At 48.1% G+C, this 20,923-nt stretch overlaps 2 long non-coding RNA genes across 2 annotated transcripts; both read right to left on the reverse strand.

The window, feature by feature from the left end:
• Window positions 1-4,418: 4,418 nt before the first annotated feature.
• Window positions 4,419-7,047, reverse strand: LOC141727290 (uncharacterized). Its single transcript, XR_012578325.1, has 6 exons — window positions 6,073-7,047; window positions 5,938-5,978; window positions 5,788-5,831; window positions 5,642-5,686; window positions 5,520-5,560; window positions 4,419-5,438 (listed from the first exon to the last, which is right to left on the reverse strand). It is a non-coding gene; the product is annotated as an uncharacterized LOC141727290 (long non-coding RNA).
• A 38-nt stretch (window positions 7,048-7,085) lies between these two features.
• Window positions 7,086-11,190, reverse strand: LOC141727291 (uncharacterized). Its single transcript, XR_012578326.1, has 4 exons — window positions 11,074-11,190; window positions 7,453-8,802; window positions 7,337-7,378; window positions 7,086-7,154 (listed from the first exon to the last, which is right to left on the reverse strand). It is a non-coding gene; the product is annotated as an uncharacterized LOC141727291 (long non-coding RNA).
• Between the last annotated feature and the right edge of the window lie 9,733 nt (window positions 11,191-20,923).

The raw sequence follows: 20,923 nt of genomic DNA on the forward strand, positions 1-20,923 counted from the left end.
CCCTCACCCCCTCACCCCCTCAACCTTTGCCCGAGGCTTCACCTGCACCCGAGGCCTAAACCTGATTCTGGACCCCACCCCGAACCCAAAACCCCACCCCTAACCCTCACTTGAGGTCAATACCCCATCCCGGACCCCACCCCGAACCCTAAACCCCATCCCGAACCTCAATTAATGTTAAAATAATCTGTAACCCTTAAAATTACCCCTTAAAATTAGCCCTAATTGTTAAAATTACTGATTAAAACTCACCCTAATCCAAGATGGCGGCCCGCAGGTCATCACGTGATTGTTTTCTAAGATGGCGGTAGTCACGTGACGTGGAGCAAAATGGCTGCGCCCATAATGTCACGTGGTTTCGGGCAAAATGGAGGCGCCCAGTGTGTTTTCCGGCAAGATGGCGACGCCCATACTGACACGTGGTTTCCGGCAAGATGGCGGCGCCCATGAGGACACGTGGTTTACGGCAAGATGGCGACGCCCATACCGACACGTGGTTTCCGGCAAGATGGCGGCGCCCATGAGGACACGTGGTTTACGGCAAGATGGCGACGCCCATACCGACACGTGGTTTTCGGCAAGATGGGGGCGCCCATACCGACACGTGGTTTCCAGCAAGATGGCGGCGCCCATGAGGACTCGTGGTTTCCGGCAAGATGGCGGCGCCCATGCCGACACGTGGTTTTCGGCAAGATGGCGGCGCCCATGAGGACTCGTGGTTTCCGGCAAGATGGCGGCGCCCATGCCGACACGTGGTTTCCGGCAAGATGGCGGCGCCCATGCCGACACGTGGTTTCTAGCAAGATGGCGGCGCCCAGCCGTGCACGTGGTACGGGGACAAGATGGCGGCGCCATCTGAATTACGTCACTTCCGGCAACATGGCGGCCGCCATGACCGGATTGTTTTTTCTCTATTTTTGCCGGGTTTTTTGCGCTTTCCGCTGGTCCCCCGTGGCCGGAGTGTTATTCCGGTTGCCGTGCGGCCGGCGACGTTGCGGGGAGGGGCTTCTGAGCCGGGGGGGCGGCACCTTGCCGCGGCGCCCCGGCGATGGAGGGGCGGTGCAAGGGGGCGGGGGCTCGGGTATAGGAGGTGGCGCCCGGGGGCGGGGGCACGGCGATGGGGGGGCGGTGCCCAGGGGCGGGGCGGCGGCGCCCGGGGGCGGCGCGGAGCCCGGGGGCGGGGCGCTTGGGTACCGGGGGTGGTGTTAGGGGGCGGGGGCTTGGCGACGGGGGGGGCGGTGTCCGGGGGCTGGGGCGCCTAGTGGCGGGGGTGGCCGGTGGGAGGCGGTCCCTGGGGGCAGCTAGGGCCAGGGCGGCACGGGCTTGGCTAGGGGCGGGGCTGTGTTTTGGGGGGTGGGGGGGGGGACCTAGGGGCGGGGCTTGGTGACGGGGTCGGTGCTTGTGTATAGGGGTGCTGTCTAGTGGTCGGTGAGACTGATTAGGCTTGATTGGTGTCAGCTGGGGGTGTGTCAGCTGGGGGTACTGATTAGGCTTGATTGGTGTTAGCTGGGGGTGTGTCAGCTGGGGGTACTGATTAGGCTTGATTGCTGTCAGCTGGGGGTGTGTCAGCTGGGGGTACTGATTAGGCTTGATTGGTGTCAGCTGGGGGTACTGATTAGGCTTGATTGCTGTCAGTCGGGGGTGTGTCAGCTGGGGGTACTGATTAGGCTTGATTGGTGTCAGCTGGGGGTGTGTCAGCTGGGGGTACTGATTAGGCTTGATTGCTGTCAGCTGGGGGTACTGATTAGGCTTGATTGGTGTCAGCCGGGGGTGTGTCAGCTGGGGGTACTGATTAGGCTTGATTGGTGTCAGCTGGGGGTACTGATTAGGCTTGATTGCTGTCAGCTGGGGGTGTGTCAGCTGGGGGTACTGATTAGGCTTGATTGCTGTCAGCTGGGGGTGTGTCAGCTGGGGGTACTGATTAGGCTTGATTGCTGTGATCTGGGGGTACTGATTAGGCTTGATTGCTGTCAGCTGGGGGTACTGATTAGGCTTGATTGCTGTCAGCTGGGGGTGTGTCAGCTGGGGGTACTGATTAGGCTTGATTGCTGTCAGCTGGGGGTGTGTCAGCTGGGGTACTGATTAGGCTTGATTGCTGTCAGCTGGGGGTGTGTCAGCTGGGGGTACTGATTAGGCTTGATTGCTGTCAGCTGGGGGTACTGATTAGGAGAGGGTGGGGTTCCTATATAGTGTATATAGTAAAAAGAATAAAAACTATATGTCCGGTGCAGCAGTAGAAACTTTCAGGCTCCTGGGGAGTAAAGGGTTTGTTTTGTATTTTTAATTTTTTTATTTTTTTCCTTTACTCCCCGGGAGCCTGAAAGTTTCTACTGCTGCTTTTTTAAACTCAAGCTAGAAAGGAAAACAAAGTTAGAGAGAGGAGAGGAGAGAGAAAAGAGAGAGAGAGAGAGAGAGAGAAAAGAGAGAGAAAGAGAGAGAAAAGAGAGAGAAAGAGAGAGAAAAGAGAGAGAGAGAGAGAAGAGAGAGAGAAGTAAAGGCTGAAAAAAATAGAGAGAAGGAAAAAGAGTGAAAAGAAGAGGAAGAGACAGGGGAAAAAAAGACAGAGGGAAACAGAGAGAAAAGAAGACAGAGAAAAAAACAGAGAGAAAAAGAAGAGAGGGAGATAGAGAAGAAAAGACAGAGAGACAGAAAGAGAAAAGAAAACAGAGAGAGAAACCAAGACAGAGAGAAAAGGAGGGTGGGAAAAAGGAAAGACAGGACTTGGAGGGAAAAGAAAGTGGTTAGGATTAGAAAATTCAGGGCAGAGTGAAAAATGAAAAGACTGAGAGCAAAAAAGACAAACCAAGGAAAAGGAGAACACAGAGAAACAGAAGCAAGAAGAGCGAGGGTGAAAGTTACAAAGAAAAAGAAATAGGGTGCAAAGTATAGACACGAGAGAAAAATACATACAGTTAGACAGAAATAGTGAAATGGACAAATAAAAGGAAGCAGATGGAAACAGAGTTACAGAAGCAGAGACACAGTGTCACAAAGAGTGAGAAACAGAAACAAAGGGTTAGAGACAGATGGGAGTTAAGTTAGAAATAGAAAAGGAAAGTGAGGAGCAAAAGGAAGAAATACAGAGGAAAGAAATTACCAAACCGCACCAAAAAAAGACAGGAGCGGCGGTGGGGGTAGGGAAGGGCAGGGGGTATCTTGATTAGGGGTGATTCAACTTTATTAAATGCATGTTTTTATTTAGACATCAGCAAAATACATAGAAACAGTGTATGCAAACACAAGTGCATATACAATCCATAGACACACTGGTAAAAGTCAAACTTACATATGGAGCAATACAGAGCAGTACAGAGCAATACACATATCAACACAAAGTGATAACCTTTTCCTATTTTCATTACATGTTGAGTTATTGTTACAAGAAACCCAAAACAACAAAAGCACACAGAAACCACCACTCATCTACCATAACCTCTCCCTTCAGATTACACACAAACTCACCATCCCTCTCATCACAACTGCTAAATTACACCCCAGCAATCATTGGTCCTCGGGAACGTGGTTCCCGGGAGCCTCCAAAAAATCCTCCTGCCTGACAAAAACCCCGGTCCCTGGATGGTCCGCGCCCAAACTTTGGCGATGAACGTCGCCTCGCAGACCGACCGGGACCGAGGAAAAAAAAATCCAGCCGGGGGGGAAAAAAAAAAAACCCCGGCTGGGGATTTTTTATTCTAAATTTAAAAATGAGTTGAAAAACCTGAAAAGCAAAAGTCATACACACAAGGGAAAAACCAGTCAGCATGCGCTCACACACGCAGAGACGAGCGGACTCAGACAGACACATTCACATGCTCTCACGCACGCTCACACGCTCTTCCGACTTACACGCTCGCTGTGGCCCTTACCCGAGACGCTGAAGAACGTGCTTCAATGCATCTTCTGGCTGCCGCTCCTTGACGTCAAATGGTAGATTCCGGGGAAATCAGCAGCCTCGGGGACATGTGAGACGACAGGAAGGGGTCAACGAGTGTCTATCTGACAGCTAGGACTTGTCCCCGCACTGGCCCAATAAATTTTCTACCCAAAATCCCACAAAACACAGATGAGCGGTACAGTTTTTATAACTCTTCCACCTAACTGTGACTACGGGCCAGGGCAGGGCAGTTCCAATCATAATTGGTACAATGTAAGTACACACATTATAAGCTGACGCATACAGTGCAAGTGTACATAGAGTGTAAGTATACACAATATAAGGTGACACGCTTACATACAGTGTAAGTACAGACAATATACGCCAATACACTCACATACAGTGTAAGTACATACAGTATAAGCCCACACAGGTACATACAATATAAGCCATCAGAGGTACATGCAATATAAGTACATACAGTAAAGGCCAACATAGGTACATACAATGTAAGTACATAAAATACAAGCCAACATAAGTACATACAATATAAACCAGGACTTAAGGTAACTCTCTGGAAGATTAATTCTTGAGCCCTATACCCTTTGAGAAGATGGAACCTATAGAACTACTGCAGTCACCTGAGGAGGGATTAGGATGCTCCCTCCAAAAGTCCAAGAGAATGGCATGGGAAAAAAGGCACTACCAAAGCTGGTAGTGAGAAGGAAGATGGATGAGAACATCTTCTGTAATCCTTCCTGGCTCAAAGAGTAAAAATGTAAAGATGCCGGAATAAGGAATATCCGGAAAGGAACGTGAGTAGAATAGGGCCGATATGGCACAGAATAGTGCCGATAAAGCATCGAGATGTAATAAAGGCCTATGACGTGGAAGACAATGGACACACGCTACATAACAGACACGGATGACATAACATAGACACAGATGACGTAACACAGAGACAAGTGGCAACTTTCCCCTTAGGGACCTGAGACTGCTAGCGCAAGATGAGCCAGAGGCTGATGATGCCAAAGGAAAGGAAGCTCTATGACAATAGCGTGTGTTAATGAAATGTAACTCGTTAAAAGAAGTTAGTGCCAAAGCAGTTAAGAAGGTGCTCGAGAGGCTCGGCGAGCCTCGAGAAGGAAGCAGACGGCCGGGTGATCGTGGCTATAGCTCCGGACCCAAAGGCGAGCTCCTCGGGGGAAGATCCGTGACGATGCCGAGTCGAGGAAGGCTGACGACGCAAAGTTCGCGACGCTGTGGAGGTGGGTCGGAACTGCCCTGCCCGGCAAAGGCTCTGGTGAGGCTGAGGAGAACCCCTCTCCCTTTACTTCCAGGGAGCCCGTCCCACTACGGACCTCTCTGCTAAGCTGAGATGAAACTGCCTCCTCTGATTATAAAGGCTTTTCCCCTTCTCCCGACCGCTGGCCCCGACACTTAGCTTTTGGAAGACGAGCGGACAAAATCCATCCTCGGTCGGACGTGGATGTTGAGATGTTCTCGATGCGTGCGCTTCGGTGCTGCCGCTTCCAAGCTTTGGCTAACGGCCTCCTCGGGGTACCTAAGGCGCAACAGAAAACGCGACTATTGCCCTCAAAAACGGTAATCCCCGGGAGTCCTCTGCACCACTGTCCCAGCTCACCTCAAATCTTGATTTGACTCCAGAGGCTGCCCAGAAGACACCTGCAAAAAGAAAATGTACATGCTTAGCATGCTGCTGCATAATGCTCGCCTATGAGTCAGCCTGCCTAAACACCGACTAACCTGCCCTCCTCTGTTCCTTGGTCATGCCTAGGACAGCGACAGCACCTGCAAAGAAACAAAGCAGAAAAGCATGCTGAGATACTGTGAAAACACAACCTCCCTACCATGACAAGTATGCCACACCGATACAATAAGCTTGCACCCACCTGGCATGGGCATGCTCGGCCAGGATAGATCACAAGTGGACCACCTAAAATAAAAAAAAAAAAAAAAAAAACAAGAGGAGATAGTTAGAGCTGCACCAGAAACTGAGACCTCAGCAATAAAACTGCTTCTGTATGCTACTCAATGCTCACCTTGCCCGCTGGCCTGGACTGCCGCTCTCTGCCTTGACTTCCTAAAAGGAAAGGCAACAGAGCTGTAACAGCCATCATACAGGCTTCCTGTACCGAGGAAAACAGTAACTGACCTGCTTGGGGGAATCCCCTCACCTGGGATGGGGGGCTCTGCCCTGGATTTTATCCTTCTGCATCTGAAAGAAAGTTAGGACAAAAGTCAAAAGGCTGCAGAATAGCTTAAGAGCTCCAGACATCTTGTGTCCATCTACAAATCCCATCTAGAGTCCAACTACACCGCATACTACAAATTCCAAGTCCCCGGGACTTCTCCTATTGCAGCAGGCTATGTGGCAGGGCAGAGCAGCTCCGACACAAATGTGTGCTGACACCCCTGACATGACAGGACGTGACAAACAATAGGGACACGACACAGACAGAAACCTCTAGGCAAGGAAAATGACTGCAAGGACTGAGAGGATGCAAAATGAGATGACTAAGGTGAGACTGATGGTGAGATGATGAGGCTCAGAGAGCCCTGGAAAAAGAAGATGCTAAACTGAATGATTCAGTCCAAGAATTGCAAAGATGAATGCCCAGGAGCCCTACAGTCGCAATGCTCTACCTGTGCTCACATTCTTACAAGTCCTAATCAGCCATAATGGAACCTTGCAGGGTTGCAGTTGTCCGTACAGCTGAGAACAAGACCTGAAAAGACATCTGACTAGCTGCTTCTAAAAAGAGATGCAATTCTGATGCCTGTCTGAGCTCCCGAGTCAAAAGTTCTATGGCCTGGGTGCCAGGCCAAGGAATGCAGAAATCACAGATGCTAAGAATGATGCCAGGGTTCTGACAGGCCCCTCAAAGGCCTAAGCTAAAGGACAGGACATAGCCAAACACACATAATGCACAATACACAAGTGACACGAGACACACCGGGACTGCTCTGCCCTGCTGCACACCTCAGCACTGTGATCAAAAGTGAGACTTTGCTTTTATGGGGCCTAAGGGGCCACTTCATGGACACTCCCCCTCCTCCAAAGCAGATTCAAAAACCTCTCCCAGTAATTCCCAAACCAGCACCCCGCTCTCACCCCTCTGTGGGACTTAGCCCTCTACTTATCTCTCAGACATCTCAGATTGCAGGCCCATGTCATGTACAAAAGATGGTGGCCTCTATATCTGGGAAGGTCCTGCTGGCACTGCTGTTCAACAATCTCCTGGTGTTTCTTAGCCAGCTACATTAAAGAAAACCAAATATCAATGCATGACCTCAGCAGCACGCTGGCCAAAACCCAACAATTCTGCTATTCACCATTGTCCTAAGAATGCCTGGTGCAGAAATAGGAACACATGCTTAGAGTTGCAGCAGAGAGACTTGAGCAATAACAACTGCCTCTGTAAGCTACTCAATGCTCACCTTGCCCATCTCACCTTGACTGCTGATATCCAGCTTTACTTCCTAAAAAGAAAAAGAACAGTGCTGTAACAGAGTCACACTTTAAACTCCCCCTGCAGAGACAAACAGTGACTGACCTGCTCTGGGGAACCTCCTCACCCGGCATGGGTGGATGGATGGATTTTGCCATGGATTTTATCCTCTTCATCAGAAAGTTAGGACAAAAGTAAAAGGGCTGCAGGATGACTTCACAGCTCCAAACATCTTGTGTCTATCTAGAAATATCATCTAGAGTCCAGTGACACCCCACAAACTGCAAGGCCCCAGGACTTGTCCTATTGCAGCTGGCTATGCGACAGGGCAGGACAGCTCCGGCACAAATGTGTGCAGACACCCGTGACACAGAACACGACAAACAGGGGGACATTAAACATGACACATCATGCTTGTGGTGAGGGCCTCGAGGAGAGAAGGTAAAAGGGACCTCAAAGACACACTAGGTAACACAGCACACTGGACAACACAACATAGACCAGAACTGTTCTGCACTGCCTGCCTGAAAGCTGCCATCAAAAGTAGAGCCTCTCCCTTTAGCTGTCCTAAGAGGCCCTTGGAGAAGATTGCTTTTCCCTCTGCTAATTTTTACATCTGCCCCAAGATCTCCCAACCTGCTACTCTCCCATCATCCCATCTCCAAGCCCTGGCCCCCAACTTATCGTTTGGATGATTGGTGATGTGGATCCATGTTGCACCTGAAATGAGTCTGCCTTGGAACGCCTCGTGATGGCCTGTTAGCTTCTTGGTTAGCTACAATAAAGAAAACCAAAACCAAAGTATGAGTCCAGAGTTATGCGGGCCAAATCCCAGCAAGTCAGCTACTTGCCCTCTCCTGAGTGTGCCTGGCTGCTTTAGGCTCCAGCTTCACCATGATTCCAAGGCTGTGGCTTTTATTAGGAGCGGCACCTGGGTTAGAGAAAGGCAAAGTTGGATAGCATTCCTATGAGTGCAGTAGATAACCTTGTGTGCTGTAGGACATGGGAATACCTCTGCTAGGCTTCTGAGAAGCCTTGGGGGGGGGGGTCCTCAAATAAACATCCTTTTTCACCCTGCTACCTTCAAACCTCCCCCCACCCACAATAATTCCTAACTGTATGCCTGCTCACATTCCCTCTCCTAATCACAATCCTCAACTCACCTGATGCCTCAATCTCAGACATCATCCTTGACACTGGGCGGATCCCTCTTGTGACATGATGAATCTGCTGAAGAAAGTGTTGTACTTGACACAACCAGGAATCTCTGGATGCTGCGCTCCTCCTAAAAAAAAATACAAAACAAAACAAGAACAAAACCAGAAATTACAAATGCACTTTACCACCCCTAAACACAAAAGCCAAAATCATGAGTCTAAATACTCCCTGTATTCCATGCTGTTTACTTCACAGAATCTTCAAAGCCTCTGTGCTTTAGATGCCCAGAAACACCTGCTGGAAAGAAGTTGAGATGAGCTGAAAGAGCCTCTTCACTGAAATGAGAGGAGGAGAGTTCTTACCCCAGCACATCCCAGAGAGGGAATGAAGCCCCACAGCCAAGGCTGGGGTTAATATACCCCTGATTGTGCCCGCCTCTCGTTCCCATGGCACCCACGAAAAGGGAGGGGGCAAATCCCACCGAGTATAAAAGCCCTCAGAGCAGCTGCAGCTGTTTGGCCTCTCTGACTCAAATTCAAGGGGAGTAAAGTGCTTGTTATAGAAGAAAGCTCTTCAGAAAAATAACAGCGCTTTCTTTTTTGTAGCAACTGCTTGGAGCAAAAGGGCAGCAAACTGGTAAGAAATAAAACTTTCTGTTTAGGCAGCATAACTAGATAGATTGGGTAATTTGCTGTTAACTTAGGTAATTATTCCTTAGTGGCTACTAAGTAGTATTTCCCATGTGACTAAGCTGGGTGGAGAAGAATACTAATGGTATGAATAGTCTAAGTCTCCTTGGGACCTCTAATTTAGGCTATCTACATTATAAGGAAAAATAAGAAAAATAAAAGCCTCCCAGGCAGTGTAAGGGTTAAGGGCATGTGAGGCTCATCCTTCTCTGAGATACTTGGTCCTACAGCATAGAAAGAAGTGCCCTGAAATGTAGTTTTAAACCCTTAAGATGCTGAAAAAGGCAGAGCTTCCTTCCAGTGAACTCCTTAAAAAGAGGAAATGGGGCAGTTACCTCTACTGAAGCTAATACAATGGCAAATAAATAGTTTCTGCCCTTTAATTTGCTCTCCTTAAATATTGGGAAAAGAGGGGCTTTCCACACTTTAAATCTCTCCAGTGATGAAAAAAGAAGGATTTTTCCCTCAGTTCAAACCCTTAGGATGGAGGGATAGCTGGCCTTCTCCCTCAATTTGGGCCTCAGGACAACAAAAAGGGGTGGCTACCCTTAATTCAAACCCATAAGAAACATTGTCAAGATTTTCCCCTTCTTTTTAAACTGCCAAATAACAGAGAATGAGGACTCCCTGTCAATTAACACCCCTAACAGCATGGAAAAGGCAGGGATTCTTTCAACTGAGACCATTAAAATTGCAGGGGAATCCAAGTCCCTACCAGTTTGAACACAAAAACTAATGGAAAATGAAGCTTTTTCCCTTTTTTATAAACTCTTTTTCTCCTAATAACCCCTCTCCTTTCTGGGAGTGCTCTGGAGGGTCTGGGGGCTTTGGAGAGGGACTGACACTGTCAAAGGGGAAAGTTGAAAGCCCTCTCCTGGAACCCCACTTGCTGCCTGGCCTGCTCAGTTGCTGGCCCTTGGCCAAAAGGGCTCTTCCCTTGGCGTTTTCTCAAAGTGATGCTCAGTGCCCAGGTGGGTCTGGCTGTTTCCTAGTCCGTGCTGGATGCTCTGACCTTCCCCGTTAGTCCCTCTGACCTAGCAGCTCCCTGTGCAGGTGTGCCCGGGCAACCCTCTGAAAGCAGCTTGTCACACGGGGGGCCTGCTAGACCTTGGAGTGGGGGCTGAGGTGAAGAAAGGTCCTGTGAGGAGCTCTTTCCCCTATACAGCCCTTTGTCTGCCCCTTAAACCATGGGGTGCCAGGCTTTCCTTTCTAAGGAAATTAACAGCCTTTCCTCTCTGTGTGCCCATGGCAGAAACTGCAATTCGGCCTCCAAAACTGCAGAGAACAATTTCTCGCAGTCCGCAGCTGCCAACACCAAGAACTCTTGCTGCCCTCGGAGTGCCACATGCCTCCTGCGGATGGACGTCGACACGCAGCAGGGGTGAGTTTGGTTTTACAGGGAAGAGGGCCAGCACAGGATTTCTCCAGGAGCAAAGCTGCCCCTACCGAGAACTCGGGCTGCTCTGGCAGTGCCAAGCACCTCCTGCAAACTGGCATCAGCAAACTCAGGGGGTGAGTTTTTCTGTGCAGAAATTCTCCCAGACCAAAGCTGAGAGCATCTAACCCTGACCACAACAACTTAGCTGGGTCTAAAACTTACAACCTTTGGACTGGCAGTGTGGGACCCGACCTGCTGTGCCACCGCTGACCCCTTTCTAAAGCATTCCACTGCAGTCCTAAAACTCTGCCTTTTCAGAGGGTGTTTCCTCTGACCCTGACCATAATCTTCAAAATATTCTAGGGAATCAGAGAATGGCTTTGAAAAAGCCCCAACAATACCCTAAAAAGTCCCAGAGAAGTCCCTTCCAAAATCCCCTAAATACCTTTAAAAGTCCAGGGAAAAAAACTCAAAAAGACGTGCTCAGTCTCCAAACTCTACCTGTTGCTCTCTAGCCGCAGTGGGTCTGTTGTTCTCTGAGGGTTCTGTCATTGTCCTGGTGTGTGAGGGTTGCTCTCTGGTCTCGCTGTTAGGGTTGCTGTGTTGTGCTGCTGTTGGGGGAAAGGCTGTTTTTAGGGGAGCTGGTTAGGCTGAGGTTAGGGCTGGGGTGAGGGGGTGGTACAGCTGTATCCTGTACCCCTGATCTCCACTGGACTGTCCAGCCCTCAAGGCCTCTCCCTTTACCCCTCAACCGGTCCCTCTGCCCCGCAGCCCTCACCTCCTGTGTACCTTGAAATTGGGTTTCCTATTATTTTGAAACTAGGTTGTTCTGGTATTTTGAAATGCAGTTTTTTATAGGCTGGTTTGTTCGATATTTTTGTAGGCCAAGTTTTTAGTATTTTTTTTTGGCTGGGAGTTTGGTATTTTTGTAGGCTGGGCTTTTAACATTGTTGTAAACTGTGGGTTTGTTATTTGAAAACCTGTTATTGGCAGGGGTTTGGTGCACCAAAGTTCAGTGTCCTGGTTTCATTCAGCTTCTTCCACTACAACTAACATAGCAGGGGATCTATTAAATTGCAGGATATACTGTATGACGCTTCCTGAAATAGATACAAATTCCAGCTGCAGCAAAGCCCACCACCACATTTATTATAAAACCCAGCCTATAACCTAAAAAACCAAAAAAAATTCTCCAATTTATTTTACTGGTTTTATATTTACATTCTATAGTTATATATCTTTGTTTACATATATAATAGACTATAATTTATATGTTATGTTACAATAATATACAATATATTATAGTTTTATGTATTTATCTATTTGATTTCTATATTTCTGTTTACCACTATAATTTTATATTTATTTTTAAATGTATATTTATTTTTATTTTCATCTACATATTAGACCATATAAATTCATTAACCCAACACATCAGAGCCATAAAAATACTGTACCTTTGTCAGCACTGGTACGCAGCACACGCTCATCCCATCGCAGCACATCAAAACAAAACCTATTTCTATTACTAACAGAACAAACATCCCACACCATTGAACCCTAATAAAAACTCAAATAAACCTAACCGTAAATAACTTTTCTACTGCTGCTTTTTTAAACTAAAGCTAGAAAGGAAAACAAAGTTAGTTAGAGAGAGAGAAAATGTATCTTAAACACCCCACAGAACCCTAAAAATAGCCTCTGAATACACTCCAAATGCCCTACTTTTAAAAAGCCCCTAAAACACCCGTAAAAATCCCCCAAGAACCTTTAAAAAATCCTTAAATAATCCTAAAAGAGCTTTAAAATTAACCTTAATTGTTAAAATTACCGATTAAAACTAACCCTAATCCAAGATGGCGGCGCCCATGCCGACACGTGGTTTCCGGCAAGATGGCGGCGCCCATGCCGACACGTGGTTTCCGGCAAGATGGCGGCCCCCCTGACCGGATATTTTTTCTCGATTTTTGCCGGGATTTTTGCGCTTTCCGCGGGTCCCCTGGGGCCGGAATGATATTCCGGTTCGCGTGAGGCCGGCGGCGTCACGGGGAGGAGCATCTAAGGCGTCGGGGCGGCCTCTGGCCGCCGCGGCCTGGCGACGAAGGGGCGGCGCCCGGGGGCGGGGGCACGGCGACGGGGGGGTGGGCTTTGGCCACGTGGGGCGGCGCCCGGGGGCGATGCCCGCGGGCGGGGGCTCGGGTAGGGGGCGGCGCCCATGCCGACACGTGGATTCCGGCAAGATGGCGGCTCCCATGCCGAGACGTGGATTCCGGCAAGATGGCAGGGCTAATGCCGACACGTGCTTTCCGGCAACATGGCGGCGCCCATGCCGACACGTGGATTGCGGCAACATCGCATCTTTTACGACAGTCGCGCTTTACGGCGTGTTTTACGACAGTCGCGCTTTACGGCACCTTTGACGACAGTCGCGCTTTACGACAGTTTTACGACAGTCGCGCTTTACGGCCGATTTTACGACAGTCGCGCTTTACGGCCCCTTTTACGACAGTCGCGCTTTACGGCCGATTTTACGACAGTTGCGCTTTACGGCGTGTTTTACGACAGTCGCGCTTTATGCCTGATTTTACGACAGTCGCTCTTTGCGGCATCTTTTATGACAGTCGCGCTTAACGGCAGTTTTACGACAGTCAAGCTTTACGGCGTGCTTTACAACAGGCGCGCTTTACAGCGTGTTTTACGACAGTCGCGCTTTATGGCAGTTTTACGACAGTCGCGCTTTACGACCGATTTTACGGCAGTCGCGCTTTACGGCAGTTTGTACGACAGTCGCGCTTTACGGCAATTTTACGACAGTCGCGCTTTACGGCCGATTTTACGACAGTCGCGCTTAACGGCAGTTTTACGACAGTCGCGATTAAGGGCCGATTTTATGACAGTCGCGCTTTACGGCGCCTTTGACGACAGTCGCGCTTTACGGCCGATTTTACGACTGTCGCGCTTTACGGCAGTTTTACAACAGTCGCGCTTTACGGCACCTTTTACGACAGTTTTACGACAGTCGCGCTTTACGGAACCTTTTACGACAGTCGGGCTTTACACCCGATTTTACGACAGTCGTGCTTTACGGCACCTTTTACGACAGTCGCGCTTTACGGCCGATTTTACGACAGTCACGCTTTACGGCACCTTTTACGACAGTTTTACGACAGTCGCGCTTTACGGCCGATTTTACGACAGTCGCGCTTTACGGCAGTTTTACGACAGTCGCGCTTTACGCCCGATTTTACGACAGTCGCGCTTTACGGTCGATTTTATGACAGTCGCCCTTTACGGCGCCTTTTACGACAGTCGCGCTTTACGGCACCTTTTACGACATTCGCGCTTTACGGCAGTTTTACGACAGTCGCGCTTTACGGCACCTTTTACGACAGTCGCGCTTTACGGCGTGTTTTACGACAGTCGCGCTTTACGGCCGGTTTTACGACAGTCGCGCTTTGCGGAACCTTTTACGACAGTCGCGCTTTAGGGCCGATTTTACGACAGTCGCGCTTTACGGCCGATTTTTCGACAGTCGCGCTTTACGGCACCTTTTACGACAGTCGCGCTTTACGGCACCTTTTACGACAGTTTTACGACAGTCGCGCTTTACGGCCGATTTTACGACAGTCACGCTTTACAGCACCTTTTACGACAGTCGCGCTTTACGGCCGATTTTACGACAGTCGCGCTTTACGGCGCCTTTTACAACAGTCGCGCTTTACGGCCGATTTTACGACAGTCGCGCTTTACGGCAGTTTTACGACAGTCGCGCTTTAGGGCCGATTTTACGACAGTCGCGCTTTACGGCGTTTTTTTTCGACAGTCGCGCTTTAGGGCCGATTTTACGACAGTCGCGCTTTACGGCACCTTTTACGAAAGTTTTACGACAGTCGCGCTTTACAGCACCTTTTACGACAGTCGCGGTTTACGGCACCTTTTACGACAGTCGCGCTTTATGGCCGTATTTACGACAGTCGCGCTTTACGCCCAATTTTACGACAGTCGCGCTTTACGGCCGATTTTACGACAGTCGCGCTTTACGGCACCTTTTACGACAGTCGCGCTTTACGGCCGATTTTACGACAGTCGCGCTTTAGGGCAGTTTTACGACAGTCGCGCTTTACGGCACCTTTTACGAAAGTTTTACGACAGTCGCGCTTTACAGCACCTTTTACGACAGTCGCGCTTTACGGCACCTTTTACGACAGTCGCGCTTTATGGCCGTATTTACGACAGTCGCGCTTTACGGCCGATTGTACGACAGTCGCGCTTTACGTCCGATTTTACGACTGTCGCGCTTTACGGCCGTATTTACGACAGTCCCCTTTACGGCACCTTTTACGACAGTTTTACGACAGTCGCGCTTTACGGAACCTTTTACGACAGTCGCGCTTTACGCCCGATTTTACGACAGTCGCGCTTTACGGCAGTTTGTACGACAGTCGCGCTTTACGGCAATTTTACGACAGTCGCGCTTTACGGCCGATTTTACGACAGTCGCGCTTAACGGCAGTTTTACGACAGTCGCGATTAAGGGCCGATTTTATGACAGTCGCGCTTTACGGCGCCTTTGACGACAGTCGCGCTTTACGGCCGATTTTACGACTGTCGCGCTTTACGGCAGTTTTACAACAGTCGCGCTTTACGGCACCTTTTACGACAGTTTTACGACAGTCGCGCTTTACGGAACCTTTTACGACAGTCGGGCTTTACACCCGATTTTACGACAGTCGTGCTTTACGGCACCTTTTACGACAGTCGCGCTTTACGGCCGATTTTACGACAGTCACGCTTTACGGCACCTTTTACGACAGTTTTACGACAGTCGCGCTTTACGGCCGATTTTACGACAGTCGCGCTTTACGGCAGTTTTACGACAGTCGCGCTTTACGCCCGATTTTACGACAGTCGCGCTTTACGGTCGATTTTATGACAGTCGCCCTTTACGGCGCCTTTTACGACATTCGCGCTTTACGGCAGTTTTACGACAGTCGCGCTTTACGGCACCTTTTACGACAGTCGCGCTTTACGGCGTGTTTTACGACAGTCGCGCTTTACGGCCGGTTTTACGACAGTCGCGCTTTGCGGAACCTTTTACGACAGTCGCGCTTTAGGGCCGATTTTACGACAGTCGCGCTTTACGGCCGATTTTTCGACAGTCGCGCTTTACGGCACCTTTTACGACAGTCACGCTTTACAGCACCTTTTACGACAGTTTTACGACAGTCGCGCTTTACGGCCGATTTTACGACAGTCGCGCTTTACGGCGCCTTTTACAACAGTCGCGCTTTACGGCCGATTTTACGACAGTCGCGCTTTACGGCAGTTTTACGACAGTCGCGCTTTAGGGCCGATTTTACGACAGTCGCGCTTTACGGCGTTTTTTTTCGACAGTCGCGCTTTAGGGCCGATTTTACGACAGTCGCGCTTTACGGCACCTTTTACGAAAGTTTTACGACAGTCGCGCTTTACAGCACCTTTTACGACAGTCGCGGTTTACGGCACCTTTTACGACAGTCGCGCTTTATGGCCGTATTTACGACAGTCGCGCTTTACGCCCAATTTTACGACAGTCGCGCTTTACGGCCGATTTTACGACAGTCGCGCTTTACGGCACCTTTTACGACAGTCGCGCTTTACGGCCGATTTTACGACAGTCGCGCTTTAGGGCAGTTTTACGACAGTCGCGCTTTACGGCACCTTTTACGAAAGTTTTACGACAGTCGCGCTTTACAGCACCTTTTACGACAGTCGCGCTTTACGGCACCTTTTACGACAGTCGCGCTTTATGGCCGTATTTACGACAGTCGCGCTTTACGGCCGATTGTACGACAGTCGCGCTTTACGTCCGATTTTACGACTGTCGCGCTTTACGGCCGTATTTACGACAGTCCCCTTTACGGCACCTTTTACGACAGTTTTACGACAGTCGCGCTTTACGGAACCTTTTACGACAGTCGCGCTTTACGCCCGATTTTACGACAGTCGCGCTTTACAGCAATTTTACGACAGTCGCGCTTTACGGCCGATTTTACGACAGTCGCGCTTTGCGGCCCGAATTTACGACAGTCGCGCTTTACGGCACCTTTTACGACAGTCGCGCTTTACGGCCGATTTTACGAAAGTCGCGCTTTCGGTCGATTTTACGACAGTCGCGCTTTACGGCACCTTTTACGACATTCGCGCTTTACGGCACCTTTTACGACAGTCGCGCTTTACGGCCGATTGTACGACAGTCGCGCTTTACGGAACCTTTTACGACAGTCGCGCTTTACGGCCGATTGTACGACAGTCGCGGTTTACGGCAGTTTTACGACAGTCGCGCTTTACGGCCAATTTTACGACAGTCGCGCTTTACGGTCGATTTTACGACAGTCGCGCTTTACGGCGCCTTTTATGACAGTTTTACGACAGTCGCGCTTTACGGCCGATTTTACGACAGTCGCGCTTTACGGCACCTTTTACAACAGTTTTACGACAGTCGCGCTTTACGGCCGATTTTACGACAGTCGCGGTTTACGGCAGTTTTACGACAGTCGCGCTTTACAGCCGATTTTACGACATTTGCGCTTTACGGCAGTTTTACGACAGTCGCGCTTTAGGGCCGATTTTACGACAGTTGCGCTTTGCGGCCGATTTTACAACAGTCGCGCTTTACGCCCGATTTTACGACAGTCGCCCTTTACGGCGCCTTTTACGACAGTCGCGCTTTACGGCATCTTTTACGAAAGTTTTACGACAGTCGCGCTTTATGGCACCTTTTACAACAGTCGCGCTTTACGCCCGATTTTACGACAGTCGCGCTTTACGGCCGGTTTTCCGACAGTCGCGCTTTACGGCCGATTTTACGACAGTCGCGCTTTACGGCACCTTTTACGACAGTTTTACGACAGTCGCGCTTTACGGTTGATTTTACGACAGTCGCGCTTTACGGCACCTTTTACGACAGTCGCGGTTTACGGCAGTTTTACGACTGTCGCGGTTTACGGCAGTTTTACGACAGTCGCGCTTTACGGCCGATTTTACGACATTCGCGCTTTCTGGCAGTTTTACGACAGTCGCGCTTTACGGCCGATTTTACGACAGTTGCGCTTTGCGGCCGATTTTACAACAGTCGCGCTTTACGGCCGATTTTACGACAGTCGCGCTTTTCGGCACCTTTTACGACAGTTTTACGACAGTCGTGCTTTACGGCCGATTGTACGACAGTCGCGCTTTACGGCACCTTTTACGACAGTTTTATGACAGTCGCGCCTTACGGCCGATTTTACGACAGTCGCGGTTTACGGCAGTTTTACGACAGTCGCGCTTTACGGCCGATTTTACGACATTCGCGCTTTACGGCAGTTTTACGACAGTCGCGCTTTACGGCCGATTTTACGACAGTTGCGCTTTGCGGCCGATTTTACAACAGTCGCGCTTTGCGGCCGATTTTACGACAGTCGCGCTTTTCGGCACCTTTTACGACAGTTTTACGACAGTCGCGCTTTACGGCCGATTTTACGACAGTCGCGCTTTACGGCAGTTTTACGACAGTCGCGCTTTACGGCCGATTGTACGACAGTCGCGCTTTACGGCACCTTTTACGAAAGTTTTACGACAGTCGCGCTTTACAGCACCTTTTACGACAGTCGCGGTTTACGGCAGTTTTACGACAGTCGCGCTTTATGGCCGTATTTACGACAGTCGCGCTTTGCGGCCGATTTTACGACAGTCGCTCTTTAGGGCCGATTTTACGACATCCGCGCTTTACGGCACCTTTTACGACAGTCGCGCTTTACGGCACCTTTGACGACAGTCGCGCTTTACGGCCGGTTTTACGACAGTCGCGCTTTACGGCACCTTTTATGACAGTCGCGCTTTACGGCCGATTTTACGACAGTCGCGCTTTACGGCACCTTTTACGACAGTCGCGCTTTACGGCCGATTTTACGACAGTCGCGCTTTACGGCCTATTTTACGACAGTCGCGCTTTACACCCGATTTTACGACAGTCACGCTTTACAGCACCTTTTACGACAGTTTTACGACAGTCGCGCTTTACGGCAGTTTTACGACTGTCGCGCTTTACGGCACCTTTTACGACAGTCGCGCTTTACGGCACCTTTTACGACAGGTTTTTTTCGCCCATCTTTGGGTTTTTCCTCGTTTTTTCTTGCCAGTCTTCAGGGTTTTCTTCTAAGTTTTTTACTGGTTTTTTCTTGCCCATCTTGGGCTTTTTTCCCTGGGATTTTTTCTGCTTATTTCTTGCCCTTTTTGGGGTTTTTTTCCCTGGCTTTTTTTTTCCCTTTTTATTTTCTGAGTTGTTTCTGGTCCGTCTTGGGGTTTTTTTCCGGGATTTTTTGGGCTTTTTTTTGCTTTTCATCTTGTCCATCTTGGGGTTTTTGTTGTTTTTTTCTTGTCCGTCTTGGGGGCTTTTTCTGGGTTTTTTTCTTGCCCATCTTGGGGTTTTTTTTCTGTGTTTTTCTTGCCCATCTTGGGGTTTTTAAGGTTTTTTTTCTGGGTTTGGTCTTGCCCATCTTGAGGTTTTTTTTCTGGGATACTTCTGGGTTTTTTCTTGATTTTTTCTTGACCATCTTGAGGTTTTTTCCTGGGTTTTTGTGTGGGTTTTGTTGTTGCCCATCTTGGGTGTTTTCTGCTTTTTTTTCTGCGTTTTTCTTGCCCATCTTGGGTTTTTTACAGGGTTTTTTGGGGTCTTTTCTAGCCTATCTTGTGGTATTCTTCTGGGTTTTTACTCGACCAGAACCAAGAAAAAAAAAAACAGGCGGGGTGGAGGGGAAGGCAGCTGGGGATTTTTTTATTCTAAATTTAACAATGAGTTGCAAAACCTGAAAAGCAAAAGTCATATAAATAAGGTTAAATCCAGTCAGCATGTGTTCACACATGCAGAGATGAGCAGACACAGACGGACACAGCCACGTGCTCTCACACACGCTCACACATTCTTTCCACTTACACGCTCGCAGCGGCCCTTACCTGAGACGCTGAAGAACGTGCTGTGACACATCTTCTGGCTGCTGCTCCTTGACGTAAATGGCAGATCCTGGGGAAATCAGCAGCCTCGACTGCCGCCATTTTGAGAAGGTCAACGAAAAGTCCGAGACACCCGCAACACGCCACTCCCAACATGGCGGCCTCTCGGCTGCCCGCCGGCGCACGGCTGCAGTACCGCGCTCTGCACACAAGGCGGCAGCACTGCCGCCCGCCCCAGACAGGGGCGCAGCGCGCCTCGGGGCTGCGGGCAGCGAAGGCGGCAAAAAAGAACAGGGGCAACCCCAGACAAAAACTGCTCTGAAATAAATGCCAGAAACCTGCCTCTTATCCGGCAAGAACCAAACAAGCCCCCTTGATTTAAAGCCATGTTTAAATAAAAGTTTTATTTCTATTTTTCATATTTATAGTCACACGCATATTTATAGTAGACATTGATGTAGCATGTAATTTATATAATATATTCTGTCTATTCCTATTGTTTATATGTATTTCTCTGTGTTTTTATAAATATCTTTCTCTATTAATTGTATAGTTCTTATATAGTTCTTCTATAGTTTAAAACTACATTTCTAAAACACTTTTATTATTTAAAAAAAATCCAATTCTAACTAAATAAATACCAGAAAACCCTTCTTTTAAACTATACGGAAATATTGTTATATTTAGAGCTTGCATGACTATATACACATTTATATTTCTAGTTTATATTGATGCATTATATTTAAAATATATATAATATGTATCCTGTTCAAATAATAGAGATAAATTATTTTTTAAATTATGTATCATATCTACTGCTAAACCTTGTTTTTTCCTTTATTTTAAATTTTTATATTAATCTTATCTATTTATTATATATTTATATACTTAGACTTCTACCTTTATATTATTTGTATTTATAATTTTTATACTAATACCCCTGCTTTTGCCAAATGAAAAACAAAACCATCCTTTATTTTCAACTACTTGAAAAATACTTTTATATTTATAATTATCATATCTATAATTTGTTTTATAAGTATAGTACATCAATTGATATATCTATTTTATATCTATTTCCTATAATATACTAAATAAGACATATACAGTATTACTTTTATTATGCGTAGTATCAATTCATGTTATTTTATATTTACAATTATTTAAAAATTTTATATATACCTGCATATATTTGCAACATATTTCTATATTTATATTTGAGTTGGGTTGTGTCTATATTTATATTCTCTATTTACATATCTATAAATATACAAAACACTCTAATTAAAAAAGATAATATCTTATTGTAATATATAATTATGTTACAAGTAAAATTTAAAAAAAAGACCAAATATATAAAAACAAGAGTGGGTTATTC

This window comes from Zonotrichia albicollis (assembly GCF_047830755.1).
Source record: "Zonotrichia albicollis isolate bZonAlb1 chromosome 6 unlocalized genomic scaffold, bZonAlb1.hap1 SUPER_6_unloc_1, whole genome shotgun sequence".
NCBI classification, from domain to species: domain Eukaryota; kingdom Metazoa; phylum Chordata; class Aves; order Passeriformes; family Passerellidae; genus Zonotrichia; species Zonotrichia albicollis.